This window comes from Lucilia sericata, unplaced genomic scaffold (assembly GCF_015586225.1).
Source record: "Lucilia sericata isolate MDLA Ls3-8-SP2 unplaced genomic scaffold, ASM1558622v1 Contig000746F_arrow, whole genome shotgun sequence".
Classification (NCBI taxonomy): Eukaryota; Metazoa; Arthropoda; class Insecta; order Diptera; family Calliphoridae; genus Lucilia; species Lucilia sericata.
In genome coordinates, this window is record NW_023994743.1 from 50001 (window position 1) to 70861 (window position 20861).

At 31.5% G+C, this 20861-nt stretch overlaps 1 protein-coding gene across 4 annotated transcripts in view; it reads right to left on the bottom strand.

Annotated features, from left to right (window-relative positions):
- Positions 1–20861, bottom strand: part of LOC119607774 (histone-lysine N-methyltransferase, H3 lysine-79 specific) — a 114713-nt gene that overhangs the window by 39226 nt on the left and 54626 nt on the right. For all 4 annotated transcript variants that reach the window (XM_037961879.1, XM_037961878.1, XM_037961881.1 and 1 more), the window contains one exon: positions 6738–6856. The gene's annotated coding sequence lies outside the window, so the exon portion shown is untranslated. The remainder of the gene's footprint in view (positions 1–6737; positions 6857–20861) is intronic.

A 20861-nucleotide genomic window follows, 5' to 3' on the forward strand; every position in this document is an offset into this window, starting at 1 on the left:
AAATAAAAATTCTTACTAAAACTCCTTTAAATTCCCTTAAATTTACTAAAATCTCTTTAAAAAACAAAACACAAACCAGTCAGACTAAAATTTCCCCCAATTTAAGTAAAAATATTAAATTCCATAAAAATTAAAGTAAAAGATAGAACAAAACAAAAAAAAAAATAAAAAATTAAGAACAAAATTCCAATTTCATTTAAGCGTAACGCATTTATGTCGTGTTTCTTTTAAGCAAAAATCATATAAAAAAAATTCTACCCCAGATCCAAAAAAAAATAAATATATATAAACATCTCAACCACCCACCCAACAAAAACCCATTAAGGCTGATATGGCTGCAAATAGCAGGCAGAGTTGCAGCTGAAACGGAGCAGAGCTGCTAAAAAAAAGTACTAAAAAATATATATAAACTCAACAATAATTTGCAACCATTCTCATGCTGGCAGAACTCCCCTGTCTCTCTCCTTTACAAGAGTTTTTCCACAAAATATTTGATTTTTGTATGTATGTATGTGTATTTGAGATACGGTGGGGTTGGGGGTGGTTTATAATACCCGTTATTGGGTTGGTTTTTAGGTTGCTGATGATGTTATTGTTGCTATCATTATTGTTTGTTTGCTGCTACTGCAGACTACCGACAACAATGATGACGTTGTTAATAACAATGATGATGATGTTTATAACTGTTAATGTTCATTGTGTTTGATGAATATGTAGAACAGAGTTGTAAAATAGTGCAGATTTTTTAAATGAAAATATATTTAAGAAAACTTCTTGTGGAATTTAAAGCAAATATGTAAATTTAATTTTTTATTGAAATTAAAATGATTAAATTAAAAATTAAAAAATTTAAAACTTTAGAGAAATGGAAATTTTTGATGAATATTGATCAATCTATGAACTATCCATGAACTATCCATCTATTAGTGTATGAACTAGAAGTAAACTAGAACTGAACTAGAACAGAACTAGAACGGAACTAGAACTGAACTAGAACTGAACTAGAACTGAACTAGAACTGAACAAGAACTGAACTAGAACTGAACAAGAACTGAACTAGAACTGAACAAGAACTGAACTAGAACTGAACTAGAACTGAACTAGAACTGAACTAGAACTGAACTAGAACTGAACTAGAACTGAACTAGAACTGAACTAGAACTGAACTAGAACTGAACTGAACAGAACTAGAACGGAACTAGAACTGAACTAGAACTAGAACTGAACTAGAACTAGAACTGAACTGGAACTGAACTAGAACTGAACTGAACTAGAACTGAACTAGAACTGAACTAGAACTGAACTAGAACTGAACTAGAACTGAACTAGAACTGAACTAGAACTGAACTAGAACTGAACTAGAACTGAACAGAACTGAACTAGAACTGTACTAGAACTCAACTAGAAACTGAACTAGAACTGAACTAGAGCTGAACTAGAACTGAACTAGAACTGAACTTGAACTAGAACTGAACTAGAACTGAACTAGAACTGAACTAGAACTGAACTAGAACTGTACTAGAACTCAACTAGAACTGAACTAGAGCTGAACTAGAACTGAACAAGAACTGAACTAGAACTGAACTAGAACTGAACTAGAACTGAACTAGAACTGAACTGACTGAACTGAACTAGAACTGAACTAGAACTGAACTAGACTGAACTAGAACTGAACTAGAACTGAACTAGAACTGAAACTAGAACTGAACTAGAATGAACTAACTGAACTAGAACTGAACTACTGAACTGAACTAGAACTGAACTAGAACTGAACTAGACTGAACTAGAACTGAACTAGAACTGAACTAGAACTGAACTAGAACTGAACTAGAACTGAACTAGAACTGAACTAGAACTGAACTAGAACTGAACTAGAACTACTGACTAGAACTGAACTAGAACTGAACTAGAACTGAACTAGAACTAGAACTGAACTAGAACTGAATTAGAACTGAACTAGAACTGAACTAGAACTGAACTAGAACTAAACTAGAACTGAACTAGAACTGAACTAGAATTGAACTAGAACTGTACTAGAACTGAACTAGAACTGAAGTAGAACGAAACTAGAACTGAACTTAATGTTAACTGGAACTGAATTAGAACTGAACTATAACGGAACTAGAATTAAACTAGAACTGAACTAGAAATGAATTTCTCGTGCTTTTTCTGTTCTAGTTGCCCTAGTAATTCCATTTCAACATGGTGGCAATATTGTTTAAATGAATGAAAAAATGTTGAGCTCTGCCTCTGACTGCTAAGGGTGCTTTTGCATTAATTGCTTTTATCGATTTTTTAACAGTTTTTGTTTGTTTTTATTTATTTTTTTGCTCTCTCATTTATGCTATATATACAAGTGTGTATTTTAATTCAGCTCTGGCTTTAAAGAAGAAGAAAAATAACAACATATTTTCAGTTGGATTTTTCTTTTTTTAGCACAAGGCCGAAAATGAAATGTTTTGTATACTGCTTCTTCTTTTTTTTTTTTTTTTTTTGCTTGTGTTCTTCTTCTTCTTTCTAAAGTGTTATTGTTGTTGCACAAATTGTATATAAAATGAAAAAAAAAAGAATATTTCTGTTTACATCTCTGTGCCAATGTATGAGTGAGGATTTGTTTGGATTTTTATTTTTTTAATTTTCATTTTAAGTATAAATAAAAAGAAAGACTTACATTTTTTCAACTACTTTTTTTCGCATTAAAATAATGTTGTTGCTGGGTTATATGGGTAGTTAGGCAAAGTAAGTAGTCAGTCGGTTGGTCGGGCGGGTGTTCAGTCGGTCCCATTTGAATATGAATGAAGGCACACACAGAGTGTTAAACTTAAAATGTGAAATATTCTCTTTTTGTTTTTAATATAAAAAATAATGATAATAATGTTGTTTGTTGGCTGCTATGTAAGGTTTAGAGTATAGATTTCATTAAAAAAATATGTGGGCGTTGTTACTTTGTTTATTATTTTTCTTTTCATCAGAAGAAAGAAATAATTGCAATAATGATGGTTTGGGATGACGGTGTCGGTGGTGTGTGAAATGGTTGGTTAGAAAGAAGTTAAAGCGTAAACTATGGAATATATTTAAAAAGAATTTGCAGTATGTAGTGTAGAAAGGATAATTGCTGTTTTTTTTTCTTGCTTAAGTCGAGTTCTAATTCGTTTCATGATTTACAACAGAACTAGAACAGAACTAAAACAGAACTAGAACAGAACTAGAACAGAACTAGAACAGAACTAGAACAGAACTAGAACAGAACTAGAACATAACTAGAACAGAACTAGAACAGAACTAGAACAGAACTAGAACAGAACTAGAACAGAACTAGAACAGAACTAGAACAGAACTAGAACAGAACTAGAACAGAACTAGAACAGAACTAGAACAGAACTAGAACAGAACTAGAACTAGAACAGAACTAGAACAGAACTAGAACAGAACTAGAACAGAACTAGAACAGAACTAGAACAGAACTAGAACAGAACTAGAACAGAACTAGAAAAGAACGAGCACTGAACTAGAATAGAACTACAACAGAACTAGAACAGAACTAGAACAGAACTAGAACAGAACTAGAACAGAACTAGAACAGAACTAGAACAGAACTAGAACAGAACTAGAACAGAACTAGAACAGAACTAGAACAGAACTAGAACAGAACTAGAACATAACTAGAACAGAACTAGAACAGAACTAGAACAGAACTAGAACATAACTAGAACAGAACTAGAACAGAACTAGAACAGAACTAGAACAGAACTAGAACAGAACTAGAACATAACTAGAACAGAACTAGAACAGAACTAGAACAGAACTAGAACAGAACTAGAACAGAACTAGAACAGAACTAGAACAGAACTAGAACAGAACTAGAACAGAACTAGAACAGAACTAGAACAGAACTAGAACAGAACTAGAACAGAACTAGAACAGAACTAGAACAGAACTAGAACAGAACTAGAACAGAACTAGAACAGAACTAGAACAGAACTAGAACAGAACTAGAACAAACTAGAACAAACTAGAACAACAGAACAGAACTAGAACAGAACTTGACCAGAACTAGAAAGAACGAGCACTGAACTAGAATAGAACTACAACAGAACTAGAACAGAACTAGAACAGAACTAGAACAGAACTAGAACAGAACTAGAACAGAACTAGAACAGAACTAGAACAGAACTAGAACAGAACTAGAACAGAACTAGAACAGAACTAGAACATAACTAGAACAGAACTAGAACAGAACTACAACATAACTAGAACAGAACTAGAACAGAACTAGAACAGAACTAGAACAGAACTAGAACAGAACAGAACTAGAAAAACTAGAACAGAACTAGAACAGAACTAGAACAGAACTAGAACAGAACTAGAACAGAACTAGAACAGAACTAGAACAGAACTAGAACAGAACTAGAACAGAACTAGAACAGAACTAGAACAGAACTAGAACAGAACTAGAACAGAACTAGAACAGAACTAGAACAGAACTAGAACAGAACTAGAACAGAACTAGAACAGAACTAGAACAGAACTAGAACAGAACTAGAACAGAACTAGAACAGAACTAGAACAGAACTAGAACAGAACTAGAACAGAACTAGAACAGAACTAGAACAGAACTAGAACAGAACTAGAACAGACTAGAACAGAACTAGAACAGAACTAGAACAGAACTAGAACAGAACTAGAACTAGAACAGAACTAGAACAAGACTTGATCAGAAGCAGAACAGAAATGGAACACAGTTAGAAGAGAACTAGAACGGAATTAGAGCAGAACTGAACAGAATTAGATTAGAACTAAATCTGACGTAGATAGATATTTTCTATCTATCTATCTATTTATCTATGTATCTATGTATCTATCTATCTATCTATCTATCTATCTATCTATCTATCTATCTATCTATCTATCTATCTATCTATCTATCTATCTATCTATCTATCTATCTATCTATCTATTTATCTATCTATCTATCTATCTATCTATCTATCTATCTATCTATCTATCTATCTATCTATCTATCTATCTATCTATCTATCTATCTATCTATCTATCTATCTATCTATTTATTTATCTATCTATCTATCTATCTATCTATCTATCTATCTATCTATCTATCTATCTATCTATCTATCTATCTATCTATCTATCTATCTATCTATCTATCTATCTATCTATCTATCTATCTATCTATCTATCTATCTATCTATCTATCTATCTATCTATCTATCTATCTATCTATCTATCTATCTATCTAATCTAGCTATCTATCATCTATCTATCTATCTATCTATATATCTACTATCTATCTATCTATCTATCTATCTATCTATCTATCTATCTATCTATCTATCTATCTATCTATCTATCTATCTATCTATCTATCTATCTATCTATCTATCTATCTATCTATCTATCTATCTATCTATCTATCTATCTATCTATCTATCTATCTATCTATCTATCTATCGATTATTCAATTTAAATTTTCAGTTAAATTTAAATTGTCACTTTTTTGTTGTATTTTTATTAATTCAAAAACACTCTATTTTATTTGTATTTGTGTCTATTATGACCATAGCAGCAGCAACATTTGTAATTGACCTAATTCTTTTTATGTTGTTTTAATTTTTTGCATAATTTTTTTTAAAGCTTTAACAAATACTGCAAAAAAAATTTATAACATGAATTTTTCAATACTACACAATATTACAAAAAAAATAACACATTATATTTTGTTGTTATTGTGATTTTGTAAAAACAATACAAACGAAACCTACATAAAGATAAACAAAATGGAAATTAACAATAATAACAAATAAAATACAGTGATTTTAATGTTTACTTGATGGGCAATAATATTAGCTTTATTTGAGGTTCAATTAACAATCACCGAGAACAATTATGATTTAGTGTATAGTTTTACTTAATATATCATAGGTAAACTGTCTTGTAGACAATTCAGCTAGAAATAATTTTTTTTAATACATTTGTACTTTTTAGAATAAATTGAAGTTAAAACGACTAGTTACTTATCTAGTACTAAGTTGTTAGTAGAATCATTAGTCTTCCACATAACTACCGGTAGAAAATAGTTGTGTATTTGTGTTTACTCCACCCAAAGTATTTTTTGTTATTTTTAATAAATTTTAAATTTTATGCTTCAGGGAGTATTTCCGATAAATAATAATAAAAAAATAATAAAATATTTAATATAATTTTGTTGTTTTAGGCAATTTTTGTCGAAAGAAACCATAATCAATTAAATATTATTTACATAATAAATAATTACCTATAATAATTTTCCACTTTAAAGGAAATAACGAACATTTTAGGAGAAAAACACTGGAAAAGTTAAAAATTTAAAAAATTATTTATAAATTTTTAAAAAATTCAACATTTTGAACACGAACTGAACTAGAACTGCATTGGAACTAAACTAGAACTGAACTATATACAGTTTGAAAATTGAAATTTAGTTTTTAAACAATCTGGCAACATTTGTGAAAGTCTAAATTCAGATATTGCTTTAGTTTTCGAAAGATTTTTTAAAAATATTATGTTTGAAATAAAGGTTTATAGAAAAAAATTAAGATTTGACTCAAAAAACTTAATTTTACAGAATGTGTACTTTTCAAAACATTTAAAATTTTCGAATTTAATTACATTTTCTAATTTGATTATATGTGCAGTTTTAAAACTGTTACAATTTTATCAAAAAATTAATTATTACTTACCCAATTATATCATTAATTAAAGTTGTTTATTTAAAAAAAATCAATATACAATTTTTTTTTTTGTATAAATAATCCAAATAATTTAAGGCGTGTTGTGCTGAAGAGTGAAGGATACTTTTCTGTAAAGATAAATAAAAATACAACAAAAATTAAATTCAATCAAATGATTTTGAAATAATTTATTCAATAAATGAACATCAGAAAAAAGAAAATATAGAAGATGTATAATATTTTAAAGAAAATTGAATGACAAGTCACGTTTTGCAATAACTCAGAAGAGTAAAATAAACAAACCAAATGTTTATTTTTTTTGCAAGTTTTCCAATAAATTAAAAACTAAAGAGAGTGAAAGAAAGCCAGCATTAAAATAAAATAAATAAGGCTAGAAAAATACAATAAATTTGTATAAAAATAGAAGATTTAAAAGAAGAAAAAGAAAAACCATAACAATAAATATTGGTTAAAAAGCAAAAAAAAAAATATATATATAATAATAATATTGCAGAAGAAAAAATATATATGTATTGTACATTTTGCAGACAATTTAATACGTTGTATAATAAATTTTATAGAAAATATATAACTTTAATAAGAACAACAGCAGCATCTCTATTGTATGTTTACAGAGTTGCCATTTTTTTGGGGGGTTTTTAATTTACAATAATAAGGCAGCTTTCAGCCACATTGCCAAGTTTCACTTTGGAATATTTAACTCCCAAATAATACACAAACACACAAAATTCACAGCAAAAATAATATAAACAAACAACGAAAACAAAACAACGGCCAAAACAAAAAAAAAAAAAAAAAATAAAAACATAAACAAACTGCAAATATTATTTTCCAGCAACCACTTCTACTACTACTACTTTACTACCCAACAATACACACACTTACTGGAATCTACTACTATTTTCAGACAGCACTGTTTTGCTGTGCTCCATAAAATGATTACACACTGCAGGACTGGAAACTGAAATAGAGTCATAAAATTCAGTTTGCGGATGGAACTAAACTGAATTAGAATTGAAATAGAGCTAGAACTGAAATAGAACAGAACTAGAACTAAACTGGAACAGAACTGCACTTAGAACTAGAACTGAACTTGAACATGAATTGAACTAAAAATGAACTAGAACTGAACTAGAACTGAACTAGAACTGAACTAGAACTGAACTAGAACTGAACTAGAACTGAACTAGAACTGAACTAGAACTGAACTAGAACTGAACTAGAACTGAACTAGAACCGAACTAGAACTGAACTAGAAGTAAACTAGAACTGAACTAGAACTGAACTTGAACTGAACTAGAACTGAACTAGAAGTAAAACTAGAACTGAACTAGAACTGAACTAGAACTGAACTAGAACTGAACTAGAACTGAACTAGAACTGAACTAGAACTGAACAAGAACTGAACTAGAACTAAACTAGAACTGAACTAGATATAAACTAGAGCTGAACTAGAACTGAACTAGATATAAACTAGAACTGCATTAGAACTGAACTAGAGCTGAACTAGAACTGAACTAGAACTGAACTAGAACTGAACTAGAACTGAACTAGAACTAGAACTGAACTAGAACTGAACTGAACTAGAACTGAACTAGAACTGAACTAGAACTGAACTAGAACTGACTAGAACTGAACTAGAACTGAACTAGAACTGAACTAGAACTGAACTAGAACTGAACTAGAACTGAACTAGAACTGAACTAGAACTGAACTAGAACTGAACTAGAACTGAACTGAACTAGAACTGAACTAGAACTGAACTAGAACTGAACTAGAACTGAACTAGAACTGAACTAGAACTGAACTAGAACTGAACTAGAACTGAACTAGAACTGAACTAGAACTGAACTAGAACTGAACTAGAACTGAACTAGAACTGAACTAGAACTGAACTAGATATAAACTAGAACTGCATTAGAAACTGAACTAGAGTGAACTAGAAACGGAACTAGAACGACTAGAACTGAACTAGAAATGAACTAGAACTGAACTAGAACTGAACTAGAAATGAACTAGAACTGAACTAGAACTGAACTAGAACTGAACTAGAACTGAACAAACTGAAACGAAACTGAACTAGAACTGAACTAGAACTGAACTAGAACTGAACTAGAACTGAAACTAGAAACTGAACTAGAAACTGAACTAGAACTGAACTAGAACTGAACTAGAACTGAACTGAATGATAGAACTGAACTAGAACTGAACTAGAACTGAACTAGAACTGAACTAGAACTGAACTAGAACTAAACTAGAACTGAACTAGAACTGAACTAGAACTGAACTAGAACGAACTGAACTAGAAACTAAACTAGAACTGAACTAGAACTGAACTGAATTAGACAGAACTAGAACAGAACTTGAACAGAACTGAACTAGAACTGACTAGAACTAGAACTAGAACTAGAACTGAACTAGAACTGAACTAGAACTGAACTAGAACTGAACTAGAACTGAACTAGAACTGAACTAGAACTGAACTAGAACTGAACTAGAACTGAACTAGAACTGAACTAGAACTGAACTAGAACTGAACTAGAACTGAACTAGAACTGAACTAGAACTGAACTAGAACTGAACTAGAACTGAACTAGAACTGAACTAGAACTGAACTAGAACTGAACTAGAACTGAACTAGAACTGAACTAGAACTGAACTAGAACTGAACTAGAACTGAACTAGAACTGAACTAGAACTGAACTAGAACTGAACTAGAACTGAACTAGAACTGAACTAGAACTGAACTAGAACTGAACTAGAACTGAACTAGAACTGAACTAGAACTGAATTAGAACTGAATTAGAACTGAACTAGAACTGAACTAGAACTGAACTAGAACTGAACTAGAACTGAACTGAACTAGAACTGAACTAGAACTGAACTAGAACTGAACTAGAACTGAACTAGAACTGAACTAGAACTGAACTAGAACTGAACTAGAACTGAACTAGAACTGAAATAGAACTGAACTAGAACTGAACTAGAACTGAACTAGAACTGAACTAGAACTGAACTAGAACTGAACTAGAACTGAACTAGAACTGAACTAGAACTGAACTAGAACTGAACTAGAACTGAACTAGAACTGAACTAGAACTGAACTAGAACTGAACTAGAACTGAACTAGAACTGAACTGAACTAGAACTGAACTAGATATAAACTAGAACTGCATTAGAACTGAACTAGAGCTGAACTAGAACTGAACTAGAACTGAACTAGAACTGAACTAGAACTGAACTAGAACTGAACTAGAACTGAACTAGAACTGAACTAGAACTGAACTAGAACTGAACTAGAACTGAACTAGAACTGAACTAGAACTGAACTAGAACTGAACTAGAACTGAACTAGAACTGAACTAGAACTGAACTAGAACTGAACTAGAACTGAACTAGAACTGAACTAGAACTGAACTAGAACTGAACTAGAACTGAACTAGAACTGAACTAGAACTGAACTAGAACTGAACTAGAACTGAACTAGAACTGAACTAGAACTGAACTGAACTGAACTAGAACTAAACTAGAACTGAACTAGAACTGAACTAGAACTGAATTAGAACAGAACTAGAACAGAACTTGAACAGAACTGAACTAGAACTGAACTAGAACTGAACTAGAACTGAACTAGAACTGAACTAGAACTGAACTAGAACTGAACTAGAACTGAACTAGAACTGAACTAGAACTGAACTAGAACTGAACTAGAACTGAACTAGAACTGAACTAGAACTGAACTAGAACTGAACTAGAACTGAACTAGAACTGAACTAGAACTGAACTAGAACTGAACTAGAACTGAACTAGAACTGAACTAGAACTGAACTAGAACTGAACTAGAACTGAACTAGAACTGAACTAGAACTGAACTAGAACTGAACTAGAACTGAACTAGAACTGAACTAAAACTGAACTAGAACTGAACTAGAACTGAACTAGAACTGAACTAGAACTGAACTAGAACTGAACTAGAACTGAACTAGAACTGAACTAGAACTGAACTAGAACTGAACTAGAACTGAACTAGAACTGAACTAGAACTGAACTAGAACTGAACTAGAACTGAACTAGAACTGAACTAGAACTGAACTAGAACTGAACTAGAACTGAACTAGAACTGAACTAGAACTGAACTAGAACTGAACTAGAACTGAACTAGAACTGAACTAGAACTGAACTAGAACTGAACTAGAACTGAACTAGAACTGAACTAAAGCTGAACTAGAACTGATCTAGTACTGAACTACAACGGAACTAATACCGAGCTAGAACAGTATTAGAACTAAACTGGAATTACTATCCTAATCTATTAACAAATCTGTGGATATAAAAGTACCCCAATTTCCATCTCTGTTGTACAGCATTTGTTCTACAACATATTACAAAAACAACTTTCCTTCCTGAATAAAAAGAAATCCTGTCTGTTTTCATTCTCTTTATAGTATTATTTTTTTCTTCTACAAAATTGTACGAGTTTTACGGCAACTAGATGATGTTGTGGCATGACATAACATTTAACGGCTGCAAGTCCGTATTAGAAAGAATATATGCAACAATTTGTATATACAGTATTGTTCAAAACTGAAGCAGCTTGCACTCATTGTTTCAGAATAGTTTCTTAACTACAACGATCGGTAATGATTCTTAAATAACTCATCCAGTGCTGGTGGTTAGGCCCTCAAATCTTGAATAAAAGTGGCGGGCAACCGTTTCCCTTATACTTGGCCCCTTCTGTCCCCAGATGTATTACTGTAAAATCTTAAACTACTCACACCCAGTATAAGAAATAAATAATATATGTATGTACCTATGTCTAGAAAGAAAGAATAACAACTACACTAGAAAACAGGATAAATACTGTGCAAAAAAAAGTTGTATTTTTTTATTTGGGGTGTGTTGCTGGCTAACGCTGCTGCTGCGACTGCAGCTGTTTGGGATTGAGGATGCTGCAAGTTTTAATATAAACATACGTTTCTACTTTTTTTCTCAACAATAATTTCCGGGTTTTCATAAGATATAACATCAGAAGCAGAAGCAGCAGCTCAAAAGACAGAGACAAATCTCATGTAGTTTTTTTTTTTTGTATATTTACAAATGTTGTCGATGTTGTTGTTGTCGTTGCTGTTGTTTTTATTTAAGAATTATATGGAATTATAAGCTGCCAGCAGCCTTTCGTAGTTTGTACTAACAACAAATTGCAACAACACAAAATTATATGTTTATAGATTGAGAAAAATTTGACATGACAAGTAATTATTTGTTAATTTTAAATTTATATGGAAAAAGGATTGAAATAAGAGGATTTATTGAATTACAATGAAGAAACCAGTGCACTATGTACTTTACTAATAAACATATGGCAACTTTAAGGGAGAATGGTTTGTAAATAATGAACTAGAACTGAACTGGAACTGAACTAGAACTGACTAGACTAGAACTGAACTAGAACTGAACTAGAACTGAACTAGAACTGAAACTAGAACTGAACTAGAACTGAACTAGAACTGACTAACTAGAACTGAACTAGAACTGAACTAGAACTGAACTAGAACTGAACTAGAACGAACTAGAACTGAACTAGAACTGAACTAGAACTGAACTAGAACTGAACTAGAACTGAACTAGAACTGAACTAGAACTGAACTATAACTGAACTACTAGAACTGAACTAGAACTGAACTAGAACTAGAACTGAACTACAACTGAACTACACTGAACTAGAACTGAACTAGAACTGAACTAGAACTGAACTAGAACTGAACTAGAACTGAACTAGAACTGAACTAGAACTGAACTAGAACTGAACTAGAACTGAACTAGAACTGAACTAGAACTGAACTAGAACTGAACTAGAACTGAACTAGAACTGAACTAGAACTGAACTAGAACTGAACTGAACTGACTAGAACTGACTAGAACTGAACTAGAACTGAACTAGAACTGAACTAGAACTGAACTAGAACTGAACTAGAAACTGAACTAGAACTGAACTAGAACTGAACTAGAACTGAACTAAACTGACTAGAACTGAACTATAGAACTGAACTAGAACTGAACTAGAACTGAACTAGAACTGAACTAGAAGTGAACTAGAACTGAACTAGAACTGAACTAGAACTGAACTAGAACTGAACTAGAACTGAACTAGAACTGAACTAGAACTGAACTAGAATTGAACTAGAACTGAACTAAACTGAACTAGAACTGAACTAGAACTGAACTAGAACTGAACTAGAACTGAACTAGAACTGAACTCGAACTGAACTAGAACTGAACTGGAACTGAACTAGAACTGAACTAGAACTGAACTAGAACTGAACTAGAACTGAACTAGAACTGACTAGAACTGAACTAGAACTGAACTAAAACTGAACTAGAACTGAACTAGAACTGAACTGAACTAAAACTGAACTAGACTGAACTAGAACTGAACTAGAACTGAACTAAAACTGAACTAGAACTGAACTAGAACTGAACTAGAACTGAACTAAAACTGAACTAGAACTGAACTAGAACTGAACTAGAACTGAACTAGAACTGAACTGAACTAAAACTGAACTAGAACTGAACTAGAACTGAACTAAAACTGAACTAGAACTGAACTAGAACTGAACTAGAACTGAACTAGAACTGAAACTAGATCTGAACTAGACTGAACTAGAACTGAACTAGAACTGAACTGGAACTGAACTAGAACTGAACTAGAACTGAACTAGAACTGAACTAGAACTGAACTTGAACTGAACTAGAACTGAACTTGAACTGAACTAGAACTGAACTGAACTGAACTAGAACTGAACTAGAACTGAACTAGAACTGAACTAGAACTGAACTAGAACTGAACTAGAACTGAACTAGAACTGAACTAGAACTGAACTAGAACTGAACTAGAACTGAACTAGAACTGAACTAGAACAGAACAAAACAGAACAAAACAGAACAGAACCAGAACTAGAGCAAAACAAGAAGAGAACTAGAACAAAACAACGACAAAACTACAACTGAACTAGAACTGAACTAGAACTGAACTAGAACTGAACTAGAACTGAACTAGAACTGAACTAGAACTGAACTAGAACTGAACTAGAACTGAACTAGAACTGAACTAGAACTGAACTAGAACTGAACTAGAACTGAACTAGAACTGAACTAGAACTGACTAGAACTGAACTAGAACAGAACTAGAACTGAACTAGAACAGAACCAGAACTAGAGCAAAACAAGAAGAGAACTAGAACAGAACTAGAACAAAACAACGACAAAACTAGAACTGAACTAGAACTGAACTAGAACTGAATTAGAACTGAACTAGAACTGAACTAGAACTGAACTAGAACTGAACTAGAACTGAACTAGAACTGAACTAGAACTGAACTAGAACTGAACTAGAACTGAACTAGAACTGAACTAGAAGCTGAACTAGAACTGAACTAGAACTGAACTAGAACTAGAACTGACTAGAACTGAACTAGTACTGAACTAGAACTGAACTAGAACTGAACTAGAACTGAACTAGAACTGAACTAGAACTGAACTAGAACTGAATTAGAACTGAACTAGAACTGAACTTGAACTGAACTTGAACTGAACTGAACTAAAACTGAACTTGAACTAGAATTCAGCTAGAACTGAATTAGAATTAAACTAGAACTGAAATATAGCTTAATAAGCAAATAGTACAAAAAAATTATGTCCCTTATATAAATATTTATTTTCTTCAAAAACAAAATATGAGCAGTTGAAATGAAATGTTGAAATCAGCAAAATTTTTAAATTTAAAATCAAATTTCATCTGATTCAGCTGATTTTTCTATATAAAATTAAAGCTAATACCTATATGTTGATTTATTAAATGGGTGGAAACTTAGTAGTTTATTTTTATTGCATAATTTTTTCAAGTCAATGGCAAAATTCTAATGGCTTACTTAAGGTCTAAACAAACTTTTCTATATAGTTTATACAATGACTATGATGATAGTTATGAAAAGTATTAGCTGCACTCGTCAAGTATGCGAGAAATTAATTTTCTAAAGTTGTTACAGTGTGGACAATAAATAAAGCGACACTAGCTTCAAAAAGAAAATGAACACATAGGTACACTTCTGTTTTATTAGTGCCAAATTCTATTAGAAATCTCATTTTGAAATTACAAACTAATTTGCATTCTTCTACTTTCCAAGCATTTACTAACTTTTCAGTGTTGCTTTATTTGGTAGTTATAATATTTACATTACTATTTTCTTCTTCAACAATATTTCACACTGTTTAATGTGTATTTAATGCATTGTGTGATAAATACCAACCATTAAAAACAGACTACGGTTAAAGATAATTTTGCACAAAAAAAAAAAAGACTTAAAATAAAACTCAAACTAAAAAAAAAATAAGAAACTTGTTTTTGTTTTTTAATACTTTTTTGTCTATTTTGTTCTTTTTTTAAAGGCAGATACACAACTGTTTACCAAATACGGCACTGTAAGGCACAGTTGGGATGATTGAATTATTCTTAGATTTCAAATTGCTATAGATTTAAAAACGTTAAAATTGTTTGTTTTCTTTTCGAAAACCCACTGTCACATAAAAAACTTTATAAACCATTTGAATAAAAGGAAAATCTATAGAAAAACATGTTAAGCCGTTTTTCTTCTATTAACATTTTTCTTAAATAAAAATTCTTTGAATTAAAGAGAGAAAACAACAAAACAAATAAAATTAATTTGATTTTAGAAGTAGAAGAAGAAAAACAGCAAAACTTGTTACATGGAAAACTAGTTTTCATTATTTGTTTAACGTTTTGTTTATCTCGTATGTTTTTCTAAATTTATTTTTAAACCTTAGAAAAGATTAATTTAAGACTGAAGCAAAACAAAATTTCGTAATAATGAAACACTAAAACTGATGATAACTGACAGGTGTTTTAGCTGTAATATTGTGTGTTATTATTTTTGACATTAAATGAAAGACAAGTTTAATTAGAAAAACCAAAAAAAAAAGAGAGATTTGTCAGTTTAATAGACATTAATTATTAGTTAATAATATTGCAGTTTTAATTTCATAATTAAAGAGGATTTTTTGGATTTAGAATTACGATTTGCTAATTCCAACATCAAAAATTCCTGAACAAAACTGGACATGACTATTGTATGGACTATAGAGCAGCAGTTCCCACAGATATTTACTTCGCGGACCCCTTGAAGAACTTATTTAATTTCGCGGACCCCCATACATATTTTGATATCTTATTGTTCTAAATAATTGTCCATGCGAAAATTGACCTAGTTCATTAATCCCTAGGTCTAATAAATGTAGAGATGTCATATCTATAAAATATTCCCGTACATTGAGAATATATAATATTTCAGATAGGTTTTCAATTGCATGTTTTGAAGATAGAATGACTTCTTTGTTGATATGTTAACATGATGTTTAATTTTATGATCGTGAGATCTTTCATGTTCATTTTTCTTCAAGGTAGCGAAAAGGTTTCTTTATCAAATATTGTCACATGTGCTTAAGGAGTCACGTTTCAAGAATTTGTTGCGATTGCAAAGGATGAACTGAGTAAGTGAGCTAAGTTTTCGGGAAAATAATATAAGAAAGTTGGACTTCTTCTATGTTGTTGCGGAATGCGTTATCCGCATAATATATGATTTGAACTCTTTGTTAAAGTACTGTGAATTTGGAACTTAAATTTGAATTTTAAAATACCAACGAATTATTTTACTTCATGGTTTTTGGCTACATATTTACACGAAACGCTATGGATTTTCTGATGTTAATTTAATAATATGTATTGGTCGACAAAATCAAGTTAAAATCTGTGTATCACGTCGGATTGGAATATTTATAAAGAGATGCATAAAGAGTCACCTCTGTTTTGGAAATATATAATTTTAGTCTTTTCAAACGAGAACACTTTTGCTTACAATTTGATAAACTTAAATCTGTAATAAGCTTGTCTTTGAATTGAACTTCATACTCCGGAATACCAGTATCCCTAATTTAATTGTAAGGCAGAGTATTATTTGTCTGAAATAAAAACCATTATTTCAGTACATATACAGGAAATAAAAATTACAAATCACGCAGTACTTTACTTTATAAAAGTTATACAATAAATTTGTAGGGCCTAGCTTCTTCCTGATAAACAACCGAAAAAATAAAATTCAAAAAGTCACCAAAAAAATTTGGGATTATTGCACAAAAATTGGATATATTTGTACATACATATAAAAGCAGAATATTGTTTATTCATGGTTTTTTTCGTTCGTCTTCGCGGACCCCCTAGGATTTTACTACGGACCACTAGGGGTCCGCGGACCCCCATTTGGGAACCGTTGCTATAGAGTACAGTCATTTGGACTATTGACAGTCTAGATTATAGAGAAGACTTCAGATTTGAATCCTTAACAAAACTGGACAAGAGTATAGTGTGGACTATAGACTATAGTATGGATTACAGAATAGTCAATAGTCTCAACTGTAGACTATACTATAGACGAAACTATAGTCTTGACTGTAGATTAACTATAGTCTGGATAACAGACTAGACTACAGACTGGACTATAGACTAAGCTATAGTCGATAGTCTAAATATAGTGTGGACTACAAACAGACTATAATCGGAACTGTAGACTAGACCATTGACTGGACTATAGACTGAACTATAGTGAGGACTATAGACTAAGCCATAGTCTGTACTATAGATTACGCTATGAACCGAACTGTAGACTAGGCTATAGTTTGGACTATAGACTAAACTAAAGTCTGGACTATAGGCTGAACTGTATTCCGGACTATAGGCTGAACTGTAGTCCGGACTATATACTTATTATTATAAGTATATAGTCCGGACTATTATAATCTGGACTATTAACTAGGCCGCAGTCTAGACTATAGAGAAGACTTCAAACTAGAATCCTGAATAAAACTGGACAAGACTATAGTGATGACTATAGAGTCTATAGTATAGACTATACTATAGACTGGACTATAGACTAAACTACAGTCTGGACTGTAGACTATACTGTACTCAGGATTACAGACTAGACTACAGACTAAAATATATTCTGGACTATAGACTAAGCTATAACCAATAGTCTAAATATAGTGGGGAGTACAAACTAGACTATAATCTGACCTGTAGACTAGACCATAGACTGGACTATAGGCTAAACTATTGTCTAGACTGTAGACTAGGCTATAGTCTTGAGTATAGACTAAACTATAGTCTGGACTGTACACTAAGCTATAGTATGGACTATGGACACTAAGCTATAGTATGGACTATGGACACTAAGCTATAGTATGGACTATAGATTAGTATATAGACTAAACTATATACTATACTATAGTCTGAACTGTAGACTACGATATATTCTAGACTATACCTATCTATCTATCTATCTATCTATCTATCTATCTATCTATCTATCTATCTATCTATCTATCTATCTATCTATCTATCTATCTATCTATCTATCTATCTATCTATCTATCTATCTATCTATCTATCTATCTATCTATCTATCTATCTATCTATCTATCTATCTACCTATCTATCTATCTATCTATCTATCTATCTATCTATCTATCTATCTATCTATCTATCTATCTATCTATCTATCTATCTATCTATCTATCTATCTATCTATCTATCTATCTATCTATCTATCTATCTATCTATCTATCTATCTATCTATCTTTCTATCTTTCTAGCTATCTATCTATCTATCTATCTATCTATCTATCTATCTATCTATCTATCTATCTATCTATCTATCTATCTATCTATCTATCTATCTATCTATCTATCTATCTATCTATCTATCTATCATCTATTTAATTTCATCATTCGAAATTGTTCATTCTTTTGAAGTTTTCTTTATTGTGTACCCAGTTTTAGAGCTTTCTAATCCCTTCGTAACCCAGTTCCCCTAGCATTTAGTTTTTAAGTTTTCAACGAAATTTTTCTCGTTTTCCTTTCTTCCTTCACAAATCTATTATTTTTGTAAAAATTTAATTTATTTTTCTTCTACAAAAAGGAGAGAGGAGTCTGAATCAAGTATAGTTTTCTTATCTTTATTTTTACTATTCCAATTATTTGTATGTCTTTATGTCTGCCATATTGTCGGCAGGCACATACTTGTGCTTAGGCGACGATATTTTAAGTTTTTTGTTTATTTATTTTTTTTGCTGATTTAGCACAAAAAGCAATAAATTCTTTGTAACTTAAATTATTCTAGTTGTAGTTTCGGTTTTTCCTCGAGTATCAATCACACATATTTGCCAAAATAAGAAGAAGAAGACAACAATGATAATAAAAAAATGCAAATAAATGTTTGACATGTAGTAGTAAAGGAAAACAAGCACAAGTTGTAGAAACAGTAGAAGAAAATAGTGATAACAATCTTGACACGTGTTAGCTATAGGAATTTTTTAATAAAAATTGTTGGGATTTTGATTTGATTGGTTTGATTGCGTGTGCAAAGAGTGTTAAAAAATTAAAGACAAATATTTTAAATGTCAACACTAGTTGGGGAAAAAAGAAGTTATAAAACAGTAGAAAAAAAATTAATTGCATTTAAATGAAAACTAGAAATAATAAAATTCTAACTGATTAAAGAAATTAATTTTTTAACCTTAATGAAATCTGTATTTCCCACAAAAAAAACAGCAAAAAAACCCACTCTCTCAAAGATAAAAATTCCCCAACAGCGTTGTTTAACAAAAGTAGTAGTAACAACATGTGTTCTAACCAAAAAGGTAAACAAACCAAAATTACCACCAACACATTCATTATGGTTATTAAATTTTTGGAATTTATTATAAATTTACATTAAATCTTTATAAAATAAACAGCAAAAGTTGTTTTTAAAATAAAATTTTAATTAATCTCATCAATTCAGCGGCATTATTGATGGTTTGTGAATAGAAAAATGTTAATAATTCTCATAATTTAGTGCAAAAAAAAACAAATAGTAGCAAAAATAAAACTGATGAATAATAAATGCATACAAATTATAAAATTGTATAGAAAATGAATTAAATTAAAGCAAATTAAATGCAAATTGCTAAAGTGGAAAAAAATAATGAAAACTGGGCGTCAAGCAACCTGTGAATTCAATCACATGTGGCAATTTTTTTTTTTTTGCCACAATAACTCAAACATATGTTGACGAGGTAATCTTTCTTTCTTTCAGAACGTATGGCCAAATACTTGAATGAAAGGTCATAGGTTGATAACTTTGGAAGTGCTGTCAGGATGTCGGTCGTGATTATTGAAATGGCATTGCTTAATAGATGCCTTTTCCAGGAGATTGAATCTCCCTTTGAATGACTTCTCTAGAAGTTGTAATAACTTGCATAAAGAGAAAACAATTGAACACTTTCTTTGACTGGGTCCAGTTTGCACCTTTAGGATTGATATTTGTAAGATTTAATCAATTGGAACTTAAGAATGTTTCCCACATACTTGAATCAAAGGTCACAAGATATCGGCCACGATTTGTAACAGCTATGACAGAGCATTTTTCAATATGTGCGATTTTCAGAAGATGGAATCCCGCTTTGAATAACATTTCCATAAGTTTTCGCAACGAGGGCGAAGAGAAAACGGTCCACAACTTTCTCTGTCTTTGTCCTACTTTATCTAAGTCTAGAGCTGTTGCCTTGGGCAGTTAGTAAATTTTTGCACCATTTGGGAGATTCCTACGAATGATTGATTAGTTAATTTGGGTACTTAGTTGCCATGAGTGTTGGAACTTGAGAACGTTTCCCACATTCTTTAATCGTTTGGGCTGCCAGGATTTCGGCCGCATTTAGTGACAGCTGTGACGGAACAGCTTACCACGAAATGGAATCTCGAATTCTTGAAAAGTTGTAACAACGAGGACGAAAAGAAAACGTTCGACAACTTTCCCTATCAGTTCCCCCCGGGGTATGTTTCCATGATGAAATGTCCATCATGGTGTAAAGAGATGCTACCAGTATCTCTAGTCTGCTGGGACTATAAACTGGTGATGTCAAATGTATCCTCGGCTTCGCCTTGGAACGATTTGGCATGGGGTCTAACCAAACCACCATATAATCTGGCACAACGGCTGACCG